The sequence below is a fragment of the Rhinolophus ferrumequinum genome, unplaced genomic scaffold (assembly GCF_004115265.2).
Source record: "Rhinolophus ferrumequinum isolate MPI-CBG mRhiFer1 unplaced genomic scaffold, mRhiFer1_v1.p scaffold_87_arrow_ctg1_1, whole genome shotgun sequence".
Lineage (NCBI taxonomy): Eukaryota > Metazoa > Chordata > Mammalia > Chiroptera > Rhinolophidae > Rhinolophus > Rhinolophus ferrumequinum.
This window is the reverse complement of record NW_022680445.1, coordinates 2333824-2357369: the sequence shown is the minus strand read 5'-3', so window position 1 is coordinate 2357369 and position 23546 is coordinate 2333824.

Below are 23546 nucleotides of genomic sequence, written 5' to 3'. Positions count from 1 at the left end.
AAGAAGCGTGGGTGCTAGGCGGGGAAATACATCTGGAAGGCAGAGGGATAGAAAAAAGATGGGTGAAGGCTCCTGAAACCAAGTGTTGCCTGATGCATAATATTGTCCCTGGTCAGTCTGATGGAACATCGTCCACTGTCCCCATAAGAAAATTGACACACAGTGACTGTTTGTGGGATGAATGAATGAACATTCTTACAGATTTGCTCAGTGGAAATACAACTTACACTGTTATCAATTTATGAGGAATCACTAGCTTGAAATGATGCTCTCATTTAACTTGTCTTGTTGATGTATACAGAAAAGTTGGCCCACGCATGTGACATCTTACTGTGACATCTTCCATTCATTTTATTATAAAAGCTGTAAGTAAAAGGACAACTTTGAATTAAAATTAAGATGACAGTACATTTACACTAATGAAATAATAAAGTACCTTTTTATACTTCAAATATTTATTTCCAATGGTAAAATGAAGTATATCATGTACAAGAGTCTTAAATCATGGAATAAAGGGTGTTGCCCAATAACAATCTTCTATCTATAAGTTTAATATTAACAGTGATCTTCCCCATGTGAAACCCAATGTCTGTCCATAGTTAATGAGTTCATGGACTTTATTTCACAGCCTTGATACTAGATGGGACTGGTGGGCAGTCTGGCTAGATTGCTTGTATGTTTCAAACCGCTGAAGCAAAGCTCTTTTAACAAGATGATCTGTCATCCCATCAATTTTTGTTTTGACAGTTACAGACAATGATAATGTCGAGTCTAGCATTGAAATGTTTTATTTTGATCCTAAAATGAATTCTTATATTTGTTATCCATGAAAAATGAGAAGTATAAAAAGGCAGCACTTCAATCAAAATTTCCAAAGTGTGCAACACAGCTAGACCCTGCTGACAGAGGTTGTTATTCATTGTCAGAAAGTTTATGTAAGGATTAACTTGGGACCTGTATGATGAATCAAAGTCGAGAAAAAAAATTTTTTTTTGAGGGGGCAGGGTATGGAATGATAAATGCCTAACATTTTTTTTTTCTTTTATGGTAACATTAAATTGCATTTCAGACTATGGAAACTACTCCAGTTGACCCTGACTGCAACTCTGGGAAAATTTTATCATTCTGACTAAATATGCAGGGCCTGCTGTATTTAGCAAGAGGCACACATTTTTAAATCTCCAAATGGATTTGCTGGCAACTAAATGCTCTTTTAATTTAACTTAGCTCGTACATTGATTTAATTAAGGTCAATTTATTATAAAAGTATTCTGCGCCAGGACCCAGACCAAGACCTTTGGGGGAAATTAAAGAAGAAAAGCAATGACGCAAAAATTTGTGGAACACTCTTTTCTAGACCAGCCAAAAACATTCCCAAAATTCCACATTGTCATAAAGAACTTTCCAACAAGGAGACCACCATGGCTTCCTTCAGCATAAAGAGAATTCAGTCACAGCCACCACCCAATGTCTACTTATGTCCTGGAGGGACTGATCTTATTCATCTCTTACAGATATTTATTGAGGACTTTCTGTACACGTGTCAGCTTCTAGTGCCTTATCTGCCTGTGTTAGTCATGAACAGTTAGAAGCAATAATTACATAATTATAACCTGCCCTATTCATTAGACATTTAGAAAACCACCATCAAATTTGTCGGTGATGGCAGACTCCTGGCCATCTCTGAAAAGAAACTGGATAATTCTTGGATTGGATCATCAGAAGGTCACTTGTCAGATACAAAGAATCAATATTTTTCTTTACAAAATATATCTTGAGTCATATATATACTATGTGTACATGCAATGTAATTTTTAAGAGTTATATTACTTTGTTAATACTGCAGGATGTTCCTAAGCTGTCATGTGTTACTGTTGTGAATACCATAGTAGTTTGTGAGTATCTCTGGGAACACAAAGGGAAGCAAGATCATGTGTACTTCGTGTTCTTGAGAAATGGCAGCATTGAGAACTCTCTGACTCCACCCTGTCTGAGAAGAAAGGTGGCACGTTCAAGTCTTCTCTTCTCCCGTCTTCCCCTGTCCCAAACATCCTTGCATGATGGAGGGGTGTTTGTCTTTGATGGTGGTGTATTGACAAGTCTTCTCCGCATACAGGTTGCAGAGACCTTTCTAAGACACAAGGCACTCAGTGGGAAGCAGTGGCAGTCACCTGAGTGGTGATGCCAAAACAAGGTACGGGATCCCAAGTGACCAATATGCCCAGGAGTTCTTTTACCCACTCATATTTATAGAACAAAAGTTCTATAGGAGGGCTTCTAAAATGTAGGGCTTGGTGCGGGGATCTCTCTTTCCTGCACAGAAGACAATCCCACCGATGACCCCCATGATTGTCTGTGATCTGAATGGGCACCTGAGTTGCCCACTCCTCCAACAGACCTCATGAAATGGTTGCATGGTGAAGGATGTTTACTATATAAATTGTAGCAGCAAAGTGTTGGAAATGGCCTAATTGTGTTTTGGAAATCTTGGTTATGGGTCGACATAAAAAAATGCAGATAAAAAAGGATGAGGTAAACCTATGTTTTATTGACTTGGACAAGCTTCCCAGATGCATTTTTGAGTTAAAAAAGAAAGTTACAAAATGACATGCATAATTTTATTTTTAAAGAAAACCAAGACTAAATGATAAAACTAAAACTAAATTTTACACACACACACACACACACACACACACACACACACGCACAGAGCAAAGATGATTCTAGAAAAGTACCAAATCACTGCTAGTCTTTGATAAATTAGAGAAGGGTAACTTTCTTTGGGCAGCTGTAGTCTGTCACCAGGGCACATATCTTGGTGCGTGGGCAGAGGTAGATTTTGACTCCGTTCCCCCACCCCCAAGCATCTGCAGAGGCCTGGAAATGTACTAACCTGATCACAATGATGACGGTTAGTCATCATTGACGGGAAGTTCCTGGAATATAAGAGAGGACAGTTAAGGAGTATTTTTGCTTTAACTCTATTATTTGAATATTTTTATGAACTATTGGTGTAATTTAGGTAAAATTAAATAAAACTGCTGTGATTTTTCCCAAGGGTTAGAGGAATCCGACAGAATAGGGTTAAAAGAGGCTTAGAATTCCCAAGCACAGTTTTTCTACCTTCATTGTTTCTATAGCACCCCTAATTTTTTTTGTGTTTCTCCTTTCGCTACTGGTCTCAGAGGCTTGGGTTTTCTCTCTTATGTAGTTGGTCTCCGATCTCAGGAAAAGGAGTCTTTATAGTACCCCCTCTCTTTGTTTGATGTTACTCAGAAGGTCTGAGGTGGTGGGGCCATATCCTCATGGCTATCATCTCAATAGATTCCAGCATCCTGGTTCTGGTTTCGAAAGTTTGGACCTACGACAGGTAGCCTTTTGATTTACAAGGCTGCAGATTAATCAGTTGGTACTGATTCATATTGTCTCCTATGTCTAAGATGCTCTTAGAATGCAGAGTGGCCAATAGGGGTTGTCCTTGTTATTTAACAGAACTAAGCTGAATAAATTTTATTGGCCTGGAAAAAGCCAAAATCGTCTCAAAAGTATTTGACCATTCATGATCCAAGCATGCTCTGGGAAAATGGAGAAGGAAGCCCAATATATATGTACAACCTACACAGCAACTAAGAATATAGGTCTCTTATTGATATAATCTGACCACTTCATTTCATCAAAGACACATGTCCCACCAAAGCAGATGTGTAAAATGAGAAGTGGAACAGATTTTCTTATGGATAAAGCTCAGTATTTCCAGACACAGTTAACTGAACAAAATTCCTTTGCTTCATTCCTTTAAGAACACAGCAATCAAACAGTCCTTGATTTATGTGGGTAGTGTCTGTTTGGCTAAAGCATAACAAAATTTCCTTCCATCAGACAAATGTTGTCTGGAGCAGGTTGTCCACCAGATTTATCATTCATACTCAGGGGAAATGACCATTTCTACAAATGCTCCTTTCCGAATGAAATCTATACTCAGTATCCATTTAAGCACCCAGCAGCTGCTGTCCTACACAGTTGTTTTCTACTGCAGCCTGGGCCAGATGAGGCCAAATTACATACGCTCTAATTACTCTGGTCATGTTAGCTAGTATTTCATTTGTTAAAGATGCATTTCCTAAGTAAAAAAACTAACAACCCTGGTGCCACGAGACCAATCTGTCTTCCCTGTGAGGACAAACCCACCTTCCAAAATGACTCTGCAGACAGGAGCCTTAGATGCATAATTTGGATCCATCTCCATTAAGTACTCCTCCACTCTGTCCCATAATATAATTAACATTGCAGGTCTCATGGCTCTTTTTAAGAGAATTAGAAGCCATGAGTCATTTGGGCATCATCAGAACAAGCTCTCCTAATGCAAAATGACTTAATCGCAGATATTGCTATCTGGCAGCATCCTGAGATACCAAGACCTGAAAGCCAGCACTTAATCTGATTTAGGGCCTCTTAAAATATTCTTCAAACTTGACTAAACATTGTTCTGGTAGAAAAGATTGAGAATTATTTTAGGAACCAACTGCGGTCTGAACTGTCTTAGCTGTGTTATTGATTCCTTTTAAGTAATTGCATTTAATTTGTAAACCTATGGACAAACAAGGTAATGAAGATATATGACCATGCTAAGCAAAATAAGACTAAATATGTAGAGTAAAGATAATATAAAAATAGAAGTCTTTGAATAGATACACTGTTGTTCTACTTTAGTGTTCTTAATGCCATGAGTTCATCTATCAATCTATGCTAAGTACATTTTCATGATTATTTTATAACATTGGAAATAAAATCTGAACAGGTATCATACTAATGTTCTAAGGGCTTATAAAAGTATCCAATCAAAGTGATAGCCTTTCAGAATGGAAAGTTGGTGTAGATGTAAGGTATTACTGTAATGATTAAAAAGTTTCCTATGTTGTGCTATATCATATGTTGTTTTAACTTAGTCCTAAATTAAAGAAACATAATGTGACAGCAAGATGGCTCATAATTAGTTTTGGTAGAACAGGACATGGGGCAAATTTATAAATTGCGATGGAAATGAACAAAATGAATCCACGTTTCATTAGGTAATGTGACAATACTCGAGACTTCTCAACTAGCATGTGTAGTGTTTTTCAACATTCATTAAGAGTCTTTGTAGAACTTGTAAACTGTTATCTTTGCACATCAAATTATATTTCAGTGTGAGTAAAATTTTGTAATTCCACAGCCATTTGTTGAGGGCCTATTATGTGCAAATTCCCCACTTATTTCCCCCATGCAAACCCCTCCCCTGGATTCAAACTCCTCCCTAGGGTCAACCGTGACTCACCCTGCTCCCCATTCGGAAGACCTTTGTCACCTGCATGTAGAAGCCACAGGAAAAGCTTGTGTTAAAAAGTGACATATGGCATAGCAAAACTTTTTTACTAGGCATTTGTAAAGAAGAGGTGTCACAACACCTATCCCAAAATGTTTTGTCTGTTGCTATGTTTAATATTTTTTGAGAAAATAAAAACAGAGTTAAAATGCTAAATCAATGAGTTCTTTTCCATTGGCTTTTGTGCAATAGACTCAAAGGCTTGAACAGATATTAAGAGAGAAATTTTAAGAGGAAGTGAAAGGGAGAACAAGAGTCAAAATGTCAGAAGACAGGCAAAGCAACTTGTTCAGCATACAGATTGTAAAATGAGTACTTTTGGAAAATGTGATTAACATTTTGTTTTGGCAAGTTCTATCTCAGTGTCTGGTCTGTCCAATTTTTTTTTTTTTTTGTAGGTTTAATTCTTAAGTTGAACACAAAAATTTCTTTCCTCCCTTTCTGTTTATAGAAGTTATTAACTGGGACTAGGTTTTCATTATAGAACATAACTATCTGGATTGAAAGTTGTTATGATGATAATTCACATTAAAATTGGAACATTAAACTAGCTACAGGACACTGAAATGTTGCTGAACTCCAGTTGATGGTAGAATCATTTTAAACCATGAGTGTGATTTTTAGATGATTTATTTGGCTACTATAAAATAAATACCAATTTTTAGCTGGAAGGAAACTTAGAAATTAAATCAAAACACCCATCTGCAAGAGTTTGATGCCCAAGGAATTAAGTGACTTGTCAAGGCCACATTGTTATTTAGTAACATTTCTAACATTAAAACCCAAGACTTTTTTCCCTGACCTATTGTTCTTTGTTTGGCATCATTTTCTTTTACCTTAACAGATAACATGTGACCAATAGCCATGTTTGGAATTAAAATCAACTACAGTGTTAATAAATAAGTATGCAGATAGGTGCTTTTCAGAAGCGTCTATGGTACTTCTAAAAACATGCTTGGCCCCCAGTGGTCAATATCAAAGTTCTGGCCCAAGTTGGTCACGGATGATACCCTATAGCCTCTACTTTTAAATAGTTAATGTGAAGCGAATATTGAGAATCAGTGGGCCAGAGCATGTAAAGTTTCTAGTGTTCCGTTAGTGTTCTAGCAAATACAAAAACTGAGCACATGTATACAGAGTGCGAGTATATGTGCACATTAATTTATATAATTGAATTACCTCTGTGTCCAAATGAGGATTAGGACACAGAGGTAATTAAATTATATTGCAAAGAAATAATACAACACTCAGAAAGTGTTGATTAAACAAGTTAAGTGATTTTTAAGAAGAATTTGAAGGGAATTGCTCGGTGACAGTTTTTGCAATTTTTTCCCCCTCCCTGATACTGGACTACTGTTCTCAGGACAAAACTGTCCATGGTTCTGAAAACAGTTCTGCATAGACTTCTCTCATGCCCCCTCCCTTCACCCCCTTTCCCTTCACAGCAACACCCTGGAGCAGTAGGAGCAAACACTGAACCCGGAATAAATGATAAAATTAATTCCTGTCTCCAAATCAGCAGGCACTTGGTTTGTATCCAGGAACCTTGGGGAACAAGAATGGTTTGTAGTGTTAGCTGAACAAAATAAAATGGGGCACATGTGTAAGTTTGCCTTCATGTGGCATTTTCCTTTTCAGTGGGGAAAGGACCTGCAAGTCCCTGTGGGCCAGACAGGGGTGTTCTGGCCATCCAAAGAAACAGCCAGAACGTGACTGAGAGCTGTGAGTTTCTTTGAAGAGTCTTTGAAGAACTTTTGAGGTTCTGTGATGGGAGCAATGACATTCTTTAGTAGCTCACAGTTTGCAGTTAGAGAAACCGATCCATGTCATCGACACCTTTCTCTCCTCACTGCTTTCTTCTCCTTCTCCTCCCTCATCTTCCCAACCATTCCCTTCCTTCTCACCATCACCATCCAGGCCTCTCAACTTGAGTATAATTTAAAGAGCTTTCAACATTTCTCCTCTTTCCCCTTTGGTGGTTAGGATTTTCTTCAGAATCATGTGTATTTCTAATTCAGAGCCAGCACATGACATTGTGGCATCTACCCTACATCAGAGAGCCAGACAGAAGTCAAAGCTAGACTGCCAAATGACACTTTGATGTGCGCTTGATGGGACCACATCATCAGGAAAGTGTAACATAATTGTTGGCATAAACTCAGCTCAGGTCTAGTCGGGGCATATTCTGCTTTTGGGAATCACTGTAACAGTCTAAACCTCAAAAAGATTTCCAAGAAATATGATATTCCATCTGGTACAGAAAACAAAATTTGATTGCCCATCTGTTGCCCCTAGGCTCTGTGACTATTAGGTGGCTGCCTCAGCTCCCGGTAACAGATGATTTTCTGAACAATATGAAGCGGACTAGTTACTGCCTTTTCTTCTGTGAAAATAATTGCCAATGGGGTTTCAGAATGTGCAATGCCTATAAGACTATACTCAAAGGGAAGATTGTGACTCCAAGAGCAGCATGAAATAGCAATAACAACAAATGATGTCTTAAGGAGCTGTGAATTTATTTGCCAACATGTGTCCTTAATCCAGAAGATTTTGAGATAGGAAACAGAAAGCATAGTTGGTGTAACAGATTTTGTTTGCAAATAGTGATGGAAGGAGATGTAACTTTGGATGGTGAGCACACATTGCAATTTATAGATGATGCATTATAAAAGTGTACACTTGGAACCTATATAATTTTATTAACCAATATCACCCCAGTGAATATAATTTAAAAAATCTAAAAGAACTTTCCCAAATGTTTATTCAGCAATTAGTTCATTTTTAACATATCATAATTTCTGATAAAGCTGTTGATCTCTAAGGGCAAAGAAACTGATGGAAAGAGTGAAATAAGAAACTGTTTTTATGGCAAATTTTTAATGAAGTAGTTCAAGATCTGAAGGAAACATAGATGAGACCAAATGTGTCTGCCCTTCTTAGGCAGAGGGCAGGGTGTGGTAATGATTAGGTCTTTGGATTATTTGCATGTGGAGCTAGCCACTCTTTATATTTAGAATATTAGTGGTGGTCAAGCAACACATTTACTCAGTTTGCTTTATCTCAAATCTGTCTCACATCCGATTCATTCCAGCACGCATTTATCAAGCACTGGCTTTTTTCCAGCCCAGATCTAGGTACCTTCATCAAAGGAAGTGAGTTTTTTCTATCTTTCCTTGGGATGTAAGAACTTTATAAAATAAACAGACACAAAATAACTAGAGACCAGTCCTGAAGCACCAAATAGGCAAACCTGGGAGTGTGAATGGGTTGAATGTAACAAGGAAATGTTATTTTCTTCATACACGCAGTCAGGAAAGGCTGCCTGAAAAAATTAGTACACTTGCTTTTACTATATTAAGTTTTTAATATGGTAATAATCCTCTCCTCCAAACTGGGACTTAGTCAAGATGGTATAAATAGGAATTTATACACGGTCTGACAATTAAGTTCACAAACTTGCCACTGTGCACTTACCTTGGCAGCACTGTACAAACAGCTCGGTAAGGTTTCATAAGCTTGGTATATCAGTGTCCCACAGCAGTGTTCGTGTTGACATGTGGTGATGTCTTGCTGAGTGGTGTTCATTATTGTTGCGTGTTTTTGTGTGCCATCGTGAGGATGTCTGAGCTTGAATTAGAGCAATGACAAACATTGAATTTCTTGTTACACTTGGCAAGAGTGGAAGTGAAATCAGGGACATATTAGTCCAAGTTTATGGGGGTAATGTCATGAAGAAAATGGCAGTGTACAAATGGATTAAACATTTTTCTGAGGGGAGAGAACACATCACTAGTGAAGAGAGGTCAAGGTGGCCAGTAACGAGCAGAACCGACCAAACCATTGCAAAAATTCATCAAATTGTGCGTCAAAATCATTGGCTGACTGTGAGAAGCATAGCAGACTAAGTAAACTTCAATAGAGAAACAGTTAGGGAAATCTTAACTGAAAATCTTGGCATGAGAAAAGTGTGTGCAAAAATAATACTAAAGGAACTCACTGACGAAAAAAAGTCGAAGTTTCCCAAGAACTTTTGGACAGACAAGATGATGTTTTCGGCCATGTAATCACTGGTGGTGAAATATGGGTATACCAATAGAACCCTGAAACAAAGCGTCAAAGTGCACAATGGAAGTCAGCTAATTCTCCACAACCAAAAAAGTACTGTCAGTTGAAATCAAGAGTCAAAATGATGTTGCTTAGCTTTTTTTGATATCGGAGGGATTGTTCATTATGAATTTGTACCAACTGGACAGTTAACCAAGTTTACTATTTGGAAGTGCTGAAAAGGCTGCGTGAAAAAGTTAGACAAAAATGACGTGAACTTTTCTCCAACAATTCATGGCTCTTGCATCACAACAATGCACCAGCTCACACAGCACTGTCTGTCTGTGAGGGAGTTTTTAGCTAGTAAACAAATAAATGTATTGGAACAGCCTCCGTACTCACCTGATCTGGCAACAAATGACTTCTTTTTTTACCTAAAGATAAAGGAAATATTTAAAGGAAGACATTTTGATGACATTCAGGACATCCAGGGTAATAAGATGACAGCTCTCACGGCCATTCCAGACAAATAGTTCCCAAATTGCTTTGAAAGTGGACTAGGAGCTGACATTGGTGCATAGCTTTCCAAAAGGAGTACTTCGAAGGCGACCATAGTGATATTCAGCAATGAGGTATGTAGCACTTTTTCTAGGATGAGTTCCTTAACTTCATTGTCCAACCTCATATGTACCACTCTTCTTTATCTGGTCAGCTATTGATGGACGCTTAGGTTGCTTCCATGTTTTGACTATTGTACGTAATGCTGCAATGAACATAGAGGTGTATATATCTTTTCAAATTAGTGTTTTGGATTTCTTTGGACAAATAGCTAGAAGTGGAATTGCTGAGTCAAAAGGTAGTTCTATTTTTAATTTTTTTAGGAACCTTTATATTGTTTCCTATAGTGGGTGCACCAATTTGAAATCCCACCAGCAGTGCATGAGAACTCCCCTTTCTGCACAACCTAGTCAACACTTGTTGTTTATTGATTTATTTAATGATGGCCATTCTGGTAGGTGGGAGGTGATATCTCATTGTGGTTTTAATTTGCATTTCTTTGATGGTTAGTAATGTTGAGAATCTTTTCATGTATCTATTGGCCATCTGTATATCCTCTTTAGAGAAATATCTATTCAGGCCCTCTGCCCATTTTATAAGGGGATTTTTTTGTATTTTTGACTTATCACATTACTTGATTTGCAGATACCAAACCACCCCAGAAATAAATCCTGCTTGATCATGGTGTATGATCTCTTTATTGTATTGATGAATTCAGTCTTCTAATATTGTTTTGAAGATTTTGCATCTATATTCATCAGGGATATTGGACTATAATTTTCTTTTTTGTAATGTCTTTGGTTTTGAAATCAGGGTAATGGTGGCCTCATAAAATTAGATTGGGAGCCATCTCTAATCTTGAATTTTTGGGAAGAGTTTGAGGATAGGAGTTAATTCTTTGAATGTTTGGTAAAATTCACTGTGACACCATCTGGTCTAGGACCTCTGTTTTGGTGGGAGTTTTTTGATTATTGATTCAATTTTGTTACTAGTTATACATCTGTTCATATTTTCTGTTTCTTCTTGATTCAGTCTTGGCAGATTGTATGTTTTTAGGAATTTTTCCATTTCTTCTAGGTTGTCCAGTTTGTTGGCATATAATTTTCCATAGCATTTTCTTATAATTGTTTTTCTGTGGTGTCAGTTGTCACTTCACTTCTTTCATTTCTGATTTTATTTATTTGGGTCTTCTCTCTTTTTTCTTTTTCTTTTCTTTTTTTTTAAATTAAAGGTGTGACAATTTTTAAAATTATTGGGGTGACAGTTGTTAGTAAAGTTACATAGATTTCAGGTGTACAATTCTGTAATACATTATCTGTATCTCACATTGTATGTTCACCACCCAGAGTCAGTTCTTTATCCATCACCATATATTAGACCCTGTTTACCTTCTTCTAGAGCCCCTGTTCCTTGTTACACTCTGGTAACTCCTAAACTATTGTCTATGTTTATGAGTTTTAGTTCCTTCATTTGTCTGTCTTGTTGTTTTGCTGTTTTCAGTTTTATATACCACATATCAGTGAAATCATATGGTTCTCTACTTTTTCTGTCTGACTTATTTCACTTAGCGTTATAATCTCAAGATCCATCCATGTTGTCACAAATGGTACCATTTCATCTTTTCTTACCGCTGAATAGTATTCCATTGTGTATATATACCACAACTTCTTTATCCATTCATCTGTCGAAGGACATTTTGGCTGTTTCCATTCTTGGCCACCGTAAATAAGGCTGCAATGAACATTGGAGCACATAATGTCTTTATGGATAAATGTTTTCAGAGTTTTTGGGTAGATACCCAGGAGGATTGCTGGGTCATATGGTAATTCTATTCTTAATTTTTTGAGGCACCTTCACACTGCCTTCCATAGCAGCTGCACCAATCTGCATTTCCAACAACAGTGTATGAGTGTTCCTTTTTCTCCACAGCCTCTCCAACACTTGTTACTATTTGTCTCATTGATGATAGCCATTCTAACTGGGGTGAGGTGATATCTCATTGTGGTCTTTACTTGCATTTCTCTGATGATTAGTGAGTGATATTGAGCATTTTTTCATATGTCTATTTGCCATTTGTATGTCTTCTTTGGAGAAATGTCTCTTCAGGTCCTCTGCCCATTTTTCGATTGGGTTTTGTTATTTTTTTGTTGAGTTGCATGAGTTCCTTGTATATTTTGCATGTTAGCCCCTTATGGGAGGCACTGTTTTGGGAAAGTCTTCTCCCATTCTGTTGGTTGCCTCTTTATTTTGTCGATGGTTTTTTTTGCTGTACAGAAGCTTTTAGTTTGATATAGTCCCATTCATTTATTTTAGCTTTTACTTCCCTTGCCTTTGGAGTCAAATTCATAAAATGCTCTTTGAACCCATGGTCCATAAGTTTAGTACCTATGTTTTTTTCTGCAGTTTATTGCTTCAGGTCTTATGCTTAGGTCTTTGATCTATTTTGAATTATTTTGGTACATGGTGACAGATAGCAGTCCAGTTTCATTCTTTTGCATGTGGCTTTCCAATTCTGCAGCACCATTTATTGAAGAGGCTGTCTTTTCTCCATTGTATGTTTTTGGCTTCTTTGTCAAAAATTATCTGTCCATATTTATGTGAGTTTATTTCTGGGTTCTGAGTTCTATTCCATTGGTCTGCGTGTCTGTTTTTCTGCCAATATCATAATGTTTTGATTATTGTTGCCCTGTAGTATAAGCTAAAGTCAGGGAGTGTGATAACTCCAATATTGTTTTTTTTCTTAGGATGGCTTTGGCTATTTGGGGGTCTTTTGTGGTTCCATACAAATCTGATGATTTTTTGTTCTATTTCTTTAAAAAATGCCATTGGGATTTTGATGGGGATTATATTAAATCTGTATATTGTTTTGGGTAATATAGTCATTTTAACTATGTTGATTCTTCCAATCCATGAGCACAGAATGCCTTTCTATTTCTTTGCGTTTTCTTCAATTTCTTTTAAAAATGTCTTATAGTTTTCTGTATACGGGTCTTTCACATCCTTGGTTAAGTTTATTCCTAGGTATTTTATTCTTTTTGTTACAATTGCAAAGGGATTTTTTTTATTCCTTTTTCTGAGATTTCATTGTTAGTATATAGGAATGCAATGGATTTTTGTACGTTGATTTTGTAGCCATCATCTTTACTGTATTCGTTTACTGTTTCTAATAGCTTTCTGATGGTGTCTTTAGGGTTTTTTATGTATAGCATCATGTCATCTTCAAAGAGTGACAATTTAAGCTCTTCATTCCCAATTTTGATGCCTTTTTTTTCTTTGTCTTGCCTGATTGCTCTGGTGAGGACCTCCAACACTATGTAGAAAAACAGAGGTGATAGGGGACAACCCTGTCGTGTTTCTGAATGTAGAGCAAAGGGCTTCAGTTTTTCACCGTTAATTATGATATTAGCTGAGGGTTTGTCATATATGGCCTTTATTATGTTAAGGTATTTTCCTTCTATACCTAGTTTACTAAGTGTTTTAATCATAAATGGATGTTGCATCTTGTCAAACTCTTTTTCTGCATTATTGGTATAATCATATGGTTTTTGTCCTTTATTTTGTTTATGTGATGTATCACATTGATGGATTTGCATATGTTGAACCATCCTTGTGCCCCTGGGATAAACCCCACTTTGTCGTGATGAATAATCTTTTTAATGCATTGTTGCATTCAATTTGCTAGAACTTTGTTTAGGATTTTGCATCTGTATTCATCAGAGATACTGGTCTGTAGTTTTCTTTTTTGTGTTATCTTTACCAGGTTTTGGTATCAGGCTAATGTAGGCCTCATAAAATGAGTTACGGAGTATTATCTCTTGTACAATTTTTTGGAAGAGTTTGAGTAGGAACAGGTATTAGATCCTCTCTGAAGATTTGGTAGAGTTCACTAGTGAAGCCATCTGGTCCCGAACTGTTGCTTTTGGGAAGGTTTCAGAAGACAGATTCAATTTCCTTACTGGTGATCGGTCTATTTAGATTTTCCAATTCTTCATACAGCCTAGGAAGGCTATATGTTTCTAAGAACTTGTCCATTTCTTCTAGGTTATTGAATTTGGTGGCAGATAGCCCTTCATGGTATTCTTGGATGACCCTTTGTATTTCTGTGGCATCCGTGATAACTTCCCCTCTTTCATTTCTGATTTGGTTTATTTGCGTCCTTTCTCTTTTTATCTTAGTGAGTCTAGACAAGGGTTTGTAAATTTTGTTAATCTTTTCAAAGAACCAGGTCTTTGTCACATTAATTTTTTTCTATTGTCTTTTTGTTCTCTAATTCTGCTGTGATTTTTATTATTTCCTTTCTTCTGCTGACCTTGGGTTTCATTTATTCTTCTTTTTCTAGTTCTTTAAGATGTAACGTGACGTTATTTATCTGGAATTTTTCTAGTTTCTTGAGATAGGCCTGTAATGATATAAATTTCCCTCTTAAAACTGCTTTTGCTGCATCCTCCTAATTTTGGTAGGATGTGTTTTCATTCTCATTTATTTCTATGTATCTTTTGATCTCTCCTTTTATTTTCTTTGACCCAGTCATTCTTTAAAATATGTAGTTTAATTTCCACATATTTGTGGTTCTTCCTGCTTTCACTTTGCAGTTGATATCCAATTTCAAAGCCCTGTGATCAGAGAATACGATTGGTATGATTTCAATCTTCTTAAATTTGCTGAGGCTAGTTTTATGCCCCAATATATGGTCTGTCCTTGACAATGTTCCAGGTACACTAGAAAAGAATGTATAGTCTGATGTTCTAGGATGAAGTGCTCTATAAATGTCAATTATGTCCATTTCATCTAATGTGTCATTTAGGGCTGCTATTTCTTTATTTATTTTCTGTTTGGATGATCTATCCATAGCTGTCAATGATGTATTTAGGTCCCCTGCTAGAATTCTGTTTTGGTCAATTTTTCCCTTTAGTTCTGTTATTAGTTACTTGGTATATTTCGGTGCTGATTGGGGGCATACATATTGATGACTGTTATGACTTCTTGTTGTATAGTCCCCTTTTTCATTATGAAATGTCCATTGTTACCTTTTTTGTCTCTTGTTACCTTTTTTATGCTGAAGTCTCTTTCATCTGAAAGCAGTATGGCTATTCCTAATTTTCTCTGGATACCATTTGCTTGGAGTGTCAGTTTCCACTCTTTCACTTTGAGTCTATGTTTGTCCTTGTAGCTGAGATATGTCTCCTAAAGGCAGCATGTGGTTGGGTTTAATTTTTTGATCCAATCTGCTACTCTGTGCCTTTTTATTGGTGAGTTCAGTCCATTTACATTTAGGGTGATTATTGATATGTGAGGATTTCCTCTCATTCTGTCTTTTGTTTTCTGGTAAGATTGTGTCTCCATTGTTTCTTTACCTTTTTGTTGTTGTTTATTATTTCTCTGTGGTAGTATTCCATGATTTTTCCCTCTGTTTCTTCTTTTATTACGTTATATATTTCAGTTCTGGAATTTTTTTTTTTGAGTTGTTACCATTAAGTTTATGTAAAAGAAATTTTCATATTTAGAGTATTCCAGTTTCTTCAGCATGCTTATTTTCTCCATTCCCATATTCTGGTTCAGGCCTGTACTCTCCCCCCTTTTATGTTTTTGTTGTCACAGATTATCCCTGTTGAAGGTGGTCGAATAGCCTCCTTCAGTATTTCTTGTAGTGCAGGTCATGTGTTAGAAAATTCCCTCAGCTTATGTATGTCTGGAAAGGTCTTTATTCCTCCTTCATAGCTACAGGATATCTTTGCTGGATATATTATTATTGGCTCACAATTTCCCTCTTTCAATAGTTTGAATGTTTGATTCCACTCCCTTCTGGCTTGTAGAGTTCCTGCTGGAAAATCTGATGATAACCTAGTGGGCTTTCCTTTGTAGGTTACCGTCATCTTTTCCCTGGCTGCCTTGAGGATTCTTTCTTTGTTGTTGATTTTAGACAGCTTCAATACAATGTGCCTTGGAGAAGGCCTGTTAGGGTTGAGGTAATTAGGTATTCCATTTGCTTTTTGGATTCGAGGATCCAGTTCTTTCCACATGTTTGGGAAGTTCTTGTGAACTATTTGTTTGAATACATTCTCTGTTCCCTTCTCTCTTTCTTCTCCTTCTGGTATGCCCGTTATTCTTATGTTGCTCTTTCTGATGGAGTCAGAAAGTTCTTGTAGAGTTCTTTCATTGCTTTTAAGTCTCAAGTCTCTTTTTTCTTCCCTCAGTGTCATTTCCAGATTTCTATCTTTGATGTTACTGATTCTTTCCTCCATCTAGTCAGCTCTACTACCTAAGCTGGTTGTTTCTTTCTTTATTTCTTTTATTGAGTTTTTAATCTCCAGAAATTCTATAGGGTTCTTTTTTAAAATTTCAATCTCTTTGGTAAAATGTTCATTTTGTTCTTTGATTGTATTTCTGAGTTTGTTAAACTGCCTTTCTGTGTTTTCTTGCATCTTGTTGAGTTTTTTAAGAACTTCAATCTTGAATTCTCTGTCATTTGCGTTACATATTTCCATGTCTTTAAGTTCATTCTCTGGAGACTTTTCATTTTCTTTCTGAGCTGTCTTGTTACCTTGGTTATTCCTGGCAATTTATGATTTATTATTTCTCTTCCTAGACATTTACAGGAATGAGGTCTGCAACAGATTGATAGAAAGAGATCTTTTTTTTTGTTTTCCAGTATTGTTCATAGAATGTTTTATTTTCTCTCTGACTGCAGTCTGTTATTCTCTCTCACACTGTAATGTTATATTTTCTCTGCACTATTCCGGCTTCTCACACAATGGGGGGATTCCCCGGAAGGTGGGTTTCTCCTCTGTGAGCAGTTCACCTAGGTCATAGGGCGCCACCTCCATGAGGGGATGTGGGGAGCTTCTGAAGTTGCTAAGCTCTTCCTGCACCAGATTCAGAGCCCATGTGTTTCAGCATCTTTGTTCACTCCTGCAGGGATCTGCCCAAATAGGTGGGGACAGGAGTGGGGGGAGTTGTGAGAGGTGGCCCAGAGCAATGTTGGCGACCACTACCAGAGTCAGTCCTGCTTCCAAGGCTCCCTCCCCTCTGCCAGAACTAGTCGGGCTGCGAGTCTGTGTCTACGGACCACAGTTCTCAGAACTGCAAATATTCTGGTCTTTTGATCTGACACTGCTACTGTTCCACTTCCAGCACTGGGCAGGTGGGGATGGGGTGAGCTCTGAGAGGCTAAGGAGTGGGTGGCTAGGCTCAGTTCCTAACCCTTCAGTCCTCTGCTGGGCAGTGAGTGCTTAAACCACCATTTTCAGCCTTCTTCCCTCAGTCTTTGCTCTGAGGTTTCTGCTGTGAGCATTGGTTTCAGCCGTGTTATATGCTGTCTCCTCGGCCCTGTGTGCCATAAGCGGAGCCTGAGCAGTCCGAGTTCTTCCCTCTCCCACAGCTGTGGTAGTGCTGGAATGCAGTGAGCTTGGAGCTCAGAGCTCCAGTCAGTGTACGGTAACTGTGCGGCCCTGTCTCAGAAATTCTCCCTTCCCTCCTCGCTTGTTGGCACAAATTGTCCATCTTTAAATGATTTCAGTAGTGTACTTATTAGTCTTGCCTAGCTGCTGCGCAGGGAGTCCTTTGTGGAGTTATAGTTGTTCAATTTGTTGTAAATTCTTGGGTAGATTTTAGAGGCTCACCTCACGCCGCCATTTTTATGATATCCTCCCCTTTTTTCCTTGATGTGTCTGGTTAACAGTTTATAAATTTTGTTTATCTATTCAAAGAACCATCTCTAGGTTTCATGGATTTTTTTTTTTTGACTCTATTATGTTTATTTCCACTCCGATCTTTATTATTTCCTCCCTTCTACTCACTTTGGTCTTTTTTGCCGTTCTTTTTTCAGTTCTTTTAGGTGTAAAGTTAGATTGTTTATTTGAGATTTTTCTTGTTTCTTGAAGTGGGCCTTATTGCTGTGAATTTCCCTCTTCCAACTTACTTCACTATGTCCCTTAGATTTTGGGTTGTGTTTTCATTTTCATTTGTTTCAAGGTATCTTTTGATTTCTTTCTTGATCTCATTGTTAGCTTATTCGTTGTTTAGTATCATGTTGTTTAGCCTCCACGTGTTTGTATATTTTTCAGTTTTTTCTTGTAATTGATATCTAGTTTCACACCATTGTAGTTCAGAGAAGAGCCTTGATATAATTTTCATCTTCTTAAATTTATTGAGAGTTTTTTGTGGCCTAACATGTGGTCTATCTTGGAAATTGTTCCAGGTGCTCTTGAAAAGAATGTATATTCTGCTGCTTTGGGGAGAATTACTCCTCTAAAAATAACAATTAAATCTATTTGATATAATGTGTCATTTAAGAGCTTTGTTTCCTTGTTGGTTTTCTGTCTGGAAGATCTATTTGTTTATATCAATGGGGTGTTAAAGTTCCCTACTATGACTGTATTTACTGTCAATCTTTCCCTTTATGTTGATCAATATTTGCTTTATATACTTAGGTGCTCCTGTGTTGGGTATATAGATGTTTACTAGGGTTATATCCTCTTGTTGGATTGAGACCTTTATAAGTATGAAATGCCTTTCTTTGCCTCCTATTATAGCCTTTGTTTTAAAGTCTGTTTTATGTGCTGTAAGTATTGCTACCCCAGCTTTTTTGCTTGTTTGTTTCATTCTATTTGCATATCTTTTTCCATCCCTTTACTTTCAGTCTGTGTGTGTCTTTCAATGTGAAGTGGATCTCTTATAAACACTATATGTATGGGTCTTGTTTTCTTATCCATTCAGCTACCCTTTGTCTTTTGATTGGAGCATTTAATCCATCGACATTTTGAAGTAATTTTTAAAAGGTACATAGGTATTTCCATTTTATTATTCATATTTATGTTCTTAACCCCCCCCCCCCATTATTCTCTTAAAGAAGACCCTTTAACATTTCTTGTAATACTGGTTTGCTGGTGATGAACTCCTTTAGCCTTTTCTTCTTTGGGAAGCTCTTTATCTTTCCTTCATTTTCAAATGATAGCCTTTCTGAGTAGAGTAATGTTGGTTGTAGGTTGGTAGAATAATCTTGGTTGTAGGTCCATGCCTTTCTGTACTTTGATATTTCATGTCAGTCCCTCTAGCCTGTAAATTTCTGTTGAGAAATCAGCTGATAGTCTTATTCCCATAAGAGGTAACTAAGCTCCCCTTGTAGGTAACTAAGTGCCTTTCTCTTGCTGCTTTTAAGATTCTCTTATTATCTTTAACCTTTGGCATTTTAATTATGATATGTCTTGGTGTGGTGCTCTTTGGATTCATTTTGTTTGAGACTTTCTGTGCTTGTATATCTATTTCCTTCATCAGGGTAAGGAAGTTTTCTATCATTATTTCTTCAAATAGTTCTGAATTTCTTTCTCTCTCTTCTCCTTTGGTACCCCAATGATGTAAATGTTGGAATGCTTGATGTTGTCCCAGAGGCCCCTTAAACTATCCTAATTATTTTTTCAGGGCGGGGGATTCTTTTTCTTCTTGTTGCTCTGATTGGGTATTTTCTGCTACCTTGTCTTTCAAATCACTGCTTTGATCTTCTGCTTTACCTAATCTGCTGTTATTCTTTCTAGTGTATTCTTCATTTCAGTTACTGTATTCTTCATTTCTGACTGATTCTTTTTTATTATTTTATTATTATTATTTCTATGTCTTTTTTTATGTTTACTATCTCTTTGTTGTAGTTCTCACTAAGTTTTTTGAGCATCCTTATAACCATTGTTCTGAACTCTGTACCTTGTAGACTGCTGAACTCAATTTTGTTTAGTTCATTTTCTGGAGTTTTCTCCTGGAAAATGTTTTTAAACTGGAGCATGTCTTTTTGTTCTCTTCATTGTTGCTGCCTCTCTGTATGTCTTTCTATGCATTAGGTAGATCTGCTAGGTCTCACAGTCTTGGGAGGATGGCTTCATATAGTAGGTATCCTGTGGGGCCCAGTGGTGTAGTCTCCCTGTTCAACTACACCAGGTCTTTCAAGAGTGTTCCTTGTGTGGGTTGTATGTGCCCTCCTATTGTAGTTGAGACTTTGGCACATTAGTGGGTGGGCTGACTGGCTATAAGGGTTGGCCAGGACTACAGCGTAGGAGCTGCTGTGCAACTGATGAGCACCCAGAGCAGGATTCTTCCCAGCAGGTTCTTGTGCCTGCTGAGACCTCCCTTTTGGTGTGCCACATTCGGGGCTAATCGGGTGATGTTCTCTTGTGATCTGAAGCTGGCCACTGTGTGTGTTGGTTCTGGGGCCTAGTGGAAGGGCCTCTGTTGCAGGCCAAGGTCAGCAGCTGCCTGTGATTGGTGGGGAGTAAGTGGTAAGAACTACAAAGACATCCAAGTTTAGTAGTTGTCTGTACTGGACCAGGAGTTATATAGGAGAGGCCATACTGCAAACTGAGCCAGGCTGTTACCAGGAACAGACTAAGGGCAGATCAATAAAAGGCCCAGGGCACTCTGAGGCCTGCTGCCACCTGCCAGTTTCCTGTAAGACTCATCCACTCAAAGAGTTACTTGGGTTAGGTGAGGCAGAGTCTCAGGGAGTCACCAGCATGAGGTGAATGGTGCTCATTATGTTAATGTACATTTAGATTTGGTGCCGGTTCTTAGTCTGGGGCCACTCAGCAAAAGGCACAGGCTATACTGAGACCAGCCACTGCCAGCCCTGGGGCCTGTAAATGTTTGAGAGTTTGTAAAAGGAATACTGCAGCACAAGTCAAGGTTGACTGCATGCTGCCAAAAGAGTCTCTGCAGGTGCCTGAGTTGTGTGGGGCAGGGTCTCAAGGAGTCATCAGGGTGGAGCATGTGGAATTCAGCAGGCTAATGCAGATTCAGATTTGACTGTGTGGGGGGAATATTCAGATCAGGAAAGATGGTGCCCACCTGCCAGATGTGTGGGAGGAGGGCTCAACACAGGGCCAATGACAGCTGTCCCAGCAGCCATCCCCCTGCAGCCATACAGCTAAGATGCTCCCTGTATGCCTCTGTTGCCTCCTGAGCTGCTGTCCCTCTGCCTCAGCCCAGGGTGTGTGCCTGCTAGCGAGTGAATCTGTGTGTGAGCCCTTTAAAAAGATGCCTGGGTTTCCAGAAACCTTCCATCTCACCTGAACAGATGGAATCCCTTCTGTTTTTCACAGATTTTGTGGGTTCTCCTCTTCCTGGCACTGGTGCTCTGGGCTAAAAAACTCACTGTGAGGTTGGAACATCTTGCTCCTCAGGGGTCACTTCTGCAGCTTAGATATTCTTTCCAATTCTCCACCACCACACATTGGTGTAGGACCAGCCTGTTTTGCATCTTCACCACTCCTACCTGTCTCGATGTGGCTTCTTCTTTATATCCTTATTATAGGACTTTTGTTCAGCTAGCCTACAGATGGTTCTCCATGTTTGATTGTTTTATAATTTAGTTGTAATTTTGATGTGGTCATGGGAGGAGGCAAGTATGGGTTGACCAGAACTTCAGAAGTCTTTTTTTTAAGTACTGATGTTTCTGGTTATGAGTAATTGATTAGCCTGAGTATCCATACCTAAAAACATGGGAATAATAACAATCATACCTGCTCTGTGCACTTCATTGAGTACTTTAAAAGCTCAAATGATATCTCTATAGTGGAGAAAATTGCTTTGTAATGTATTGTATGAATGTAGGATGTTGCTCAGTGCTGCCATGTGGCTCAATATCGGGGGTTTCCATATATTTAGATTACTGTTAAAATACCCCAGCTTTTGTGCATCATATCCAATTTGACCATTATTGAATTATGTACTATGCCTCACATGAATGCAGGTATAGCTTTAGTAATAAATGAAACTTATTTACTCTATTGTTATTTAGAAAATTTGAAAGTATTTTGGAAAAAATAATTTTTAAAAGGATAAATGTGAACAGTTTTTCAGGCCAACATTTTTTTTTCCCCCTCCTGGGAGCTTATTCTAAAGTATTCAAAGCTGTTTTGGGACGTATTTCTCTTTGATGGCTTCTGCTTTGGCTTCTTTTATTTTTATGGTTTCTACTACTTATGACCCTAACAGACTGGGAAATTTAATGGGCGTATTTTCCCAGAGTTACCCATCTTGATCTGTTTAATGTGTTTTCTCCTTTCAAAGAGTGAATCAAAGAGAAAAACAACAGACTGTTCAGCCTCAGCTATAAATCTGATCTTGAGAGTTACAGGGTTAAATTTCATGGGTGACTTCAAATTGTTGTTTTACTGTTGCCATTTTGAAAAGCCCATGATTTACCAGTTCTTCACTCCTAGAGCTGTGACAGTGCTAATGTAGGGTCAGCCATAGTCAGTATAAGACTCCGCGCTTAGATAAATACCTGGTCCACTCAGCTAATATGCGGATGTCCACAACTGGATCATATTAAGCTTTCAAAGCCAGGGTTATTTACTGACAGCCTAGCAGTAGTGATTTGGAGCTCAGAACAGCTTCCCCTCAGGAGGCCTAATGTACACCAACAAATCCCCAGTCTAAGCTGTTTTGCCATTTGAGATGTAGTATGTCTTGTTGTTTGCACACAGCTCTGCCCTTTTAAGTACTTTAAAAATATATTTGCTTTAATTATAAAATTAATATATATTTATTATGGAAAAATCAGAAAATACACATAAACTAATAAGATGATAAGATGCTCTACCATTCAGAAGTATTCAGCGATCACAGTCACGAATACACAGAGCTGTGCATACGTTTACATGTTTCACAATGACTCAGCTGGGTTATTGTTCTGGAACATACTTTTTACATAAAAAATCCATAATTGTATATTTTTGTTCAATAAATGTCTCCAAGATGCAACACTGACTTGATGTTATTTAAAGTTAAGCAATTACTATGTTTTACATATGCTAATAGTATTGCAGGCTGTATTGTTTATGCCGTCATCTGTTGGAATTCATGCTGAAGGCTGACCTAATATGGTATTTGGGTTTTGCTTCAAAACAACCCAGTTGGTTCTGGGAGGAAGGGTTGGTATACAGGGCACAGATTAGGGCCACATCGAAGATGGGTGTGGGGAGTTTATTGTACTATTCTCTTTACTTTTGTGTTTGTAGGAAAAAATTCCATTATTATTTTTTTTAAAAAAAGGTGCTTAAAAAAATATAACTTTAGGTAATTCCCAAACTCATAGACACAGACAACAATTTAGTGTTTACCAGAGGGTGAGGGGGGAGAGGGGGAGGTAGAAGAGGGTAAAGGGGATCAAATATATGGCGACAAAAGAAGATTTGACTTTGGGTGGTGAACACACAATGCAATATATAGATGATGTATTATAGAATTGTACATTTGAAGCATATATAATTTTATTAACCAGTGTCACTCCCAGTAAATTAAATAAAATAAATAAATAAAGAAAGAAATATTTTTATTTTAGACAAAAAATTATTGAAGTATAGTTGGGTGAAGGGGAATAGAATAAATACATGATTTTTAAAGAATTAGTCACTGTGGATGACTTTTGTATCCCTGTGTATTAAAAAATGATAACATTTTACTTCAAATGTTAACTCACTTTGGAGTAAAGCTCTTCTATATAGCATGTTTCTATCTCAGTGGGAAGCACACCTTTTATAACCTCATTGTCCCTACTACATTCCCATTCGTCCTTTTTTTGGGGATTCAATTTTTT